This window comes from Neomonachus schauinslandi, chromosome 4 (genome assembly GCF_002201575.2).
Source record: "Neomonachus schauinslandi chromosome 4, ASM220157v2, whole genome shotgun sequence".
NCBI classification, from domain to species: Eukaryota; Metazoa; Chordata; class Mammalia; order Carnivora; family Phocidae; genus Neomonachus; species Neomonachus schauinslandi.
In genome coordinates this window covers 7,604,140-7,611,638 of record NC_058406.1, presented here as the reverse complement: position 1 = coordinate 7,611,638, position 7,499 = coordinate 7,604,140, and the positions used below count along the sequence as shown (strand labels likewise).

Below are 7,499 nucleotides of genomic sequence, written 5' to 3'. Positions count from 1 at the left end.
GGAGGGGGACACAGGTGCACAAAAGTGGAGGGTGGGAAGGCGGAGGCTGGGGGAGGGGGAGGGAAGATGAAGCTGGGCAGCAGTTGGAGGTCTGAGGCCAGATCTCTGTCCACTGGCTCCCACTCCTGCTGCTTCTGCTGCCGGCTCTCTTACTGCCCTCTTTCCTTGCGCTCCTGGCCTTTTGTGTATCTGTGTCCCCCTCCCAGCATCCCACTAGTTTCTCTTCCTCCTGGCCTTCCCACCACCCATACTGCCACCCCCAACTCCACGGCGCGCACACGCTCTCTCCCCCTCCCTCTCTCTCTCTCTCCTTTTCATCTACTCCGAAGGCTTTACTTTACTTCCTTGTCACCCTAATTGATTGCATTAACCTTTCAGCGTATTGGATTCCTCGGCATCGTGCAGAGAGCCCTGCGCAATATGCTTATAATCTGAGCCATAATGGACAGTTTGCAGTCAACAAGCCCCTTCTCCCTTCTCTGCCATTGGCGGGGTGACATCTCTCTTGCCCCAGCCATCACGGCCACTTCCCCCCGCCTCAGCAGGGGTGGGGCAGGGGAATGAGGGTGGGTGGAAGCAGACACAGCTTGGACCCCCCTATCCCCCCAGGGATTTCCCTGCACCTCCCCTCCTCCCAGCTCTGCCCCTGCTCTGCCTCTGCTTCTCCTAGCCTCCTGGCCTGGGTCCTTCACCGGGCCTCTGGTCTTGGAGGATCCTCTCGGCTCGGCTGTTTGCTCCTGGGACTCTCACTAAGGAGTGGCTGACGGGGCCAGCTTGGATTTGGGGAATAAGAGAGACCCCTGGTTCCACCAGATGGATCTCAGAGCAAACCGTCATTCCTTTGCTTGCCTCGGAGGCTTTGGGGAAAGATGATGGTGACCACTTCAGGAGGCAGAGGGAGGGGATACAGGCAGCAGAGCAATAAGCCAGAGAGGAGCCTCTGCAAGGCAGGCTGGCTGAGCCTCACAGGAGACCTGGCATGGGGGAGGCAGGAGAAAATGAAAGCTGGCTTCTCAGGTTAGTGAGAACGGGCTCCCTCAGGTGGGTTCTCGGACGGGCACCTCCTGGTCCAGCAATCAGGCAAAGGAGCCAGTCCGTGCCGGCTGCCTGGCCCTGGGAGCTCAGCGAGCCCCGGCCTCGTAGGTCCTGGCTGGGGCTGCCAGCCCTCAGACCCAAAGCCTGGTCAGCCGAATCTTCATTCACAATAGGCTGGACGCCGGGTTGAATACATTAGTGTCAGGCCGGAGGAGTGGGACAGAAGCTCCCCTTAGCCCTGATGTACTTCCTCTCTCCCGCGCTGTCCCCCCCCACCCCGCCCCCACCCTCTGCCCATCATCTTCTCCTTCCCAGCACCCCCCTCCTGCCGTCACTCCATCACTCCGAAGGGCAAGCTTTGGCAACAGGGGGCCAGACTAGGTCCTTCCCACCCTCTCCCAGGGATTTTGGGGGTGGGCAGAGGGCACAGCAGGGAGAAGCCAAGCATCGAATTAAAGTTTGGTGATTGTCAGTGTCAGGAGAAGCTAAATAACCCTGTAACTAGTATGAAGGTGAATTCACGGTCTGCTGCACATGGAAAAGATGAGTGCTCTGGGAGACGAGGGGAGCGAACGGCAGAGTCTGCCTGCCACGGTGGGCAACCCCCTCTCCAGGGACCCAGGCATAGAGGCGGGAGGAGGGCCATGCCCTCTCCCATCCCTGCCAGGGAACAGCCACCCGGGACCCCATCCACATATGGGGGGCAGCTCAGCTTGCCTAACGACCTGCTGGCCCAGCACTGGGGACCCAGGGAGACATCTGTGGGCACCCAGCCCAGGGCCCAGGATGCCAGCCCATCCGGCCGGGTCCGTGTTCGTCTCTGCTCACTAGTCCTTACTGAGCGCTTACTCTGTGCCAAGCTATGTGCTGTGCCCTATACCACCACTCTGTGTAGTAAGTGCTGTTTTTCTTCCTCCCATTTCATCCCCACTTTCTTATAATCCACTTCTCTGAGCTGTAGTTTACATGCCAAGTGTACAATTCAGTGGTTTTTTAGTATATTACCAATATCGTGTGATCACCATCTAATTTTAGACTATTTCCACCACTCCAGAAAGAAACCCCATACTCATTAACAGTCACTCCACATTCCTCCTTGACCCCCAGCCCTAGGCAAGCACTAATTGTTCTCTTTGATGCTGAGAAAATGGAGGCTCAGAGAGGGTCTGTGACTTGGTCAAGGTGGCACAGCCAGTGAGGGAGGGAGCTGGGATTGAACCCAGGTAGTGGGACTCCAGAGTCAGTGCTCCTTGAGGCACTGTCTGTCTGCCCGATGTCCTGGCTGCCCCGGCCGCCCCCACCCCCACGTGCCCTGCCGCGCGTTTCTAACAGCCCCGGCTCAGGCGTGTACGAGCACCAGCCAAACACGTAGGCCCAGGTGGCAACACGCATCTCTCTCCCTAGGTACACTTGCGAGCCCATACAGAAAAATCTCACACCCCGCGGAAGGACAGCCAACGTCCCCTCCTCTAGCACCTTCTCTTCCCCAGCCCAGCTCCTGGAAGGGAGGGTTGGCACAGGATCCAGCAGCAACAGGGGAGCTCGAGTGGCCAGTGAGGCTTCGGTGGTTTCAGAGTTTTAAAAGGAGAAATCTCCACATCACCTGTAGCTGATCATAACTAAAATCCGATGCCAACACAACATTCCTGAACAGGTCCCGCCCGGGTTGGGGCCACCGGCTAGGCCGTGCGGTGCCCACAGGGGAACTCGAGAAGCTCAGCACCCACATCACACTTAACTCTCTTTCCATCCGACTCTCACTCTCTCCTTTGCTTCTATCCTGTCCTTCCCACCTACCTCTTTCTTCTTTACACCCCTGCTGTCCCACCCCAAAACTCCAAAAAAAAAAAAATTTTTTTTTTTTTGTGGCCATACTCTTGACTTGCAAAATTCGGGCATTAATCTGAAACTCGTCCTGCCTCTGATAAGAGATGAATACAGGAGGAGACACAAAGGGAAAGGTAGACCAGAGAATGAGTCTGTTGGATTTGGTTTGGGGTTTTTTCCTCCTTCTTCTCTCTCCCTCTAAAGCGGAGGATCCGGCCGGGCCAGTTTGGATATTTATTAAGAAAAAGCCAAAGATAATTAACTTTTTTGTTTTTGTTTTGTTTGCGGGTGCCTCCCCTGCTGGCACTCCTGACTGCCTGGCAAATTAAACCTGCTCCCTGCTCCCTGCTCCCTGGGTGCTGGGCTGCCGGCAACTTGGCTGCCCAGGAACCGCCCGGCCCCTCAGCCGCCCACCCAGCCACGCACCTGGGGGGTCAGACCCAGGGTCACTTTATGCCGCCCACCGATGCCACGTCCCCAGGCTCTTCTGACTTCTAGAGCAGCCTTTAGAGCTGGGTAAGTGGCCTGGGGGGGAGAGAGAGGAGGGCTACCGTTGGGGTGGTGGCCAGCACTTTCCTAAAAGGAGAAACGGTGAAAAAGCGAGGGCTACCATGGGGCCAGGGCATGCCCCTTGGCCAGTTCAGGGCTGTCCACCTTCCAGAAGAGGGCGAGAACAGAGAATGAGCTGCAAGTGGAGGAGAGGCCAGCTTTGGGCCATGGCCACCACCTGCTCTCCTAGGAGGCGGCTATGCTGCCAGAACCCATGGGCCTTGGGAAGGCTCTGGAGGAGACTTGGGGCCACAGAACCATCCCACGATAGCTGTCTACCTTCAGCACTGGCCTCCGTCCCACCCCCACCTCTGACCCAGCCCAGGCCATCTGGGTGCCCCACAGCATGTTTAGGGAACCCCGCGCTGCTTCTGGCCTGCCGCCCTAGAACCCTGCAGGGCCCTGAGGCCAAGCTCCGACCTGAGCCTGAGCCCTGTCCGTGGGCCAAGAAGGTGGCAGTTCTAGACCTCTCCGTGGAGGGACAGAGTTGAGAGTATCTCGGGAGCTGGGACAGCCAGTGGGGAAGGCAAGTCCTCTCTAGGGGCCAGCCAAGCCGAAGCTGAGGGTTGGAGGTGTGGTTTGCCCCTCTGCTAAATGAATATGGCTCAGCCCCTCCCCTGGCAGAGACCTCTCCTCCGTGCCCCTGGCTTCAACCCCAACTGGGCAAGTAGGCAGCGATGCGAGGTCCCTCCAGGTAGGGAACCCGCTTTGGTGCTGGTACAGAAAGGAGGGCATTTTTTTCAAGGATTTTGCTGGCCCTTTTTTTTTTTTCTCTGAAATATAAGGATGTGCAATTTTTTTGGTTTCAATTTAGCATTGGAGAATTTTATAATTTAGTAATTAAAATCTCTGATAGGCTTTAGAAATTGCAGCTAATTGAATTTAATGGGAAGATGATTTTCAATTTTATTTGATTACCGGGACCCCTGGCATCGGTATTTATGGGAAAAAAATGGGAAATGTGCTGTGTGGGCTAAGATGGCATAATTGAATTAGGGATAATCGGATTTCTCCGTCATGAATTTCACTATAATTTTCCTATAATTTTCCATTAGATATCTAGTTTACAAATATTCACAAAGAAATGAAGCTCTTTCGGAATGGAGATTGCTGGCTAACAGGATTATGGGGCCGAGCGTGCGGCTGTGCCAGCCCCTACATGGCCATAATGCGATCCCTGTATCTGCCTTATACTTAGCCTGAGCCTGGCCTCAGCCCCTCACTCCACCACCCACTTCCCTGCTCCTCTCTGCCCTTTGTACCTTCTCCGTCCCTGTGTGCCCCCTGCCCAGACACCCAGCCGTCCCTGGCCCACAGCCTCTTGCGCCCTGGCAGACCGTCCCCGTGCTACCGTGCTTCCTGTCCACACTTTGCTCACTTGACGCTCTCCCCGACACCCTCCCTCTGTCAGCCCAAGCAGTGCACTCACACGCAAACACACGGACTCCCTCGCAGGTGCGAACATGCTTGTTCACATGCACACACAGTCCTTTGGCCAAGGCTTCTGTGCCCTGGCCCAGTCGCCTCAGAGGGAACCAGTTTATTGGGATCCTGGGGTGGGGTGCAGGAACAAAAGGAGCTTTGTTCAAGTTTATGTGAAAGTTACAAATTCAGAATGAGAGCAGATAAAGCCTGAGATACCTGGTGTGTAAACAGGCTGGTGAGTGAGAAGGCCCCGGGCTCGGGAGGGAGAGAGAATGAGTGGGCACACTCTGAGGGTGTGAGGGGACCGGGAGCCAACCATGGAAGCTGGCCTGGGGAGAGTTGATGGTTTTCCCTGGACCCGTGTGAGGGGCCCGGTGGCCGGGATTGCTCTGCACAGCTGCACATTTTCTCTTGGGGATGGGATGGGGTGCGTAAGGAGGAACTGGTGTCTCTGGGCCCAGGGCCTCGAGATTGGGAGGAATTGAGGCATTGGGCTTTCCGTGCCCTGAGTCCCAGACACAAATGTCCTCACTGTGGCCTGGCCTCAGGGTCTAAGAGGTGTCACCACATCAGGGTCCTCAAGGCAAAAATGGGCCATAGCTTCAGAGATGCCAGAGTTCTGGGCCTCTCCCCTTCCTCCGAGCACACACCCAAGGAGAAAGAAAGAGAGAGAAATCTGGGGACCCCTCCATTAGGCAGTCTCTGACTCACACCTCATGACCTCGACGCCTCAGCCTTCTTCTCAGACTTTCTTAAATTATAACACGCCAAGATGGCCTAATTCTCTGTGCCTCTCTGGCTTGCCCTCCACTCTTGGGCAAGACCCCTTAAGCCTTAGTGGCTGCCTGCGGCTGTCGCAGAGGCAGAACAGAGGCTCTTCGGCAGCCCACACCTCCCTCCACCACTGTGCCTGACTGGTCCCTCTGGCAGGCCCTGTCGGCTCTGTGCGCTGCCAGTTCTCCAGCCTTTGTCCACCAGAGGCCCCGAAGTCACCGTGCAGCCAGTCCAGTTGGCCTTGTCTAGGTAACTGGAAGGCATGCCCTCCCATGCCCTCATCGCCATCAGCAGGAGCCCAGAAGGGTATTCAGAGACAGCCAGCAGGCCGTTTGGGTCACATATGCAGGGGGCTCCCTATACGTGCTTCATCACGTAAACCCAGAAATCACCCTTCCACTCATATGTGACTCTTATGTCTTCAGGCTTCCTTCCACGCCCCAGGTCGGGGAGCAGACACTCAGGATTGGGGTTTGGGATTGCTGCCTGTTGTTACAGCCAAAGGCTGTAAGCCTCGCTTCGGAGGGTCGTAGGGGAGAGCGGCCAGAGACATCTGTATACTCCAGAGTCCTGGGCATGGAGACGCCCTCTCCGACATCCCACGTGGGGAGCAGAGCTCACGGTCTTCTGTGCCTGATTACCCTGTACCAACTCTTGTCCTGGCCTCCGGGTGGCACATGGCTTGGTTAAGCTCTGATCCCTTATGCAGGGTTTTAGGGTCAGGGGACCCTCCACAAAGCGTCTGGGCCTCTCTAGCTACTTCTCCTACGTAGGAACAGGGCAGGCCTGAAGGGCAGAGGGTTGCGTGTGGCAACCAGGAAAGGGGGTTGCCAAGAAGGCATCAGGGAGGATAGTCAAATAGGGAAGAGATGCTAACCTCCTCCCTGTGTTGCCATTTGGAACTAAAAAAAAAAAAAAAAAAAGACTAAAGAAAAATAAGGGGAAAGTGGGAGAACGAGTAGATTGGTTATTCTCTGACTTCTTTGCCCCAAGGTTTCCCTGAGCCTCTCCCTTTGCAAAACAGACATATTACAGAAATAGGCCAGTGCCATTTTGCTGAATCCTGCCCAAAGACCAGAGAAAACCCGGGGTCTATTCCCCTCGCCTAACTTGAGGCAGTGTGGCTTTCCCTGAAACAGGAGGAGAGGAAGGTGGCAGCATGGGGATACAAGGGATAGAGGGAGAGCTAGTGACAGTGAGATCTAGGTACTGTACTGGCAAAGCTGCCCATTTCCTGCTCACCTGGCTGCCTCGTTCCTTGAGGCCCCCCAAGTCCAATGGCTAACTTGGATCACTAAAATTTAAGGAATTTGAACATATTTGGCCATAGCAGGGACGTCTGGGGACAGAGACCCACCAAAATGCTTTCTCTGGGGGAAAAGGAGGGGGGCCAAGGAGAGCACGGGAACCCTGGTCCAGAGATGAGCTGGCAGACAGGAAATGCGGCCACTGCCAGAGGGACAGGTGGGGGGACACTCGTTCCCTGGTTCAAGGGTGCCTCTTCCCTCCATGCCAAGATCCTTAATGAGGCACGGCACAGGCAAGAGGGCGGGAGGGAAGCCCAAGTGATGGCATGGATCTGTGGTGGGCGCTCGGAGTAAAGTCTCCCAGCGGAGTGAGGGAAGAAGGAGGTGCTGGATGCCCCTCTCGGCCCAACCGCGGAGCAGAGGAGGAGGAGAAAGGCCCCGGGAGGAGAGCAGGGATGTGTAAGGGGCCTCGGTCGGTCTGGGTTAGCCCGGTAGGGAGGGCACCAGGGCCCATTTCAAGGCACAGCCAAACCCAATCGGTGGAAGCCAGGGGTCCTGGCTCTCCTTGGAACCTGCAGGCGGTGGCGTGCAGAGCTGCGGGAGGCCGACGCACACGTCCCGTCCCCCTTCCCGCACCCCCCC

General features: G+C 56.4%; 1 protein-coding gene across 1 annotated transcript in view; it reads left to right on the top strand.

Moving 5' to 3' along the window:
• The window catches only part of CASZ1 (castor zinc finger 1), a 122,547-nt gene that overhangs the window by 61,748 nt on the left and 53,300 nt on the right, over nucleotides 1–7,499 (top strand). The gene's annotated exons all lie outside the window — the stretch shown is intronic.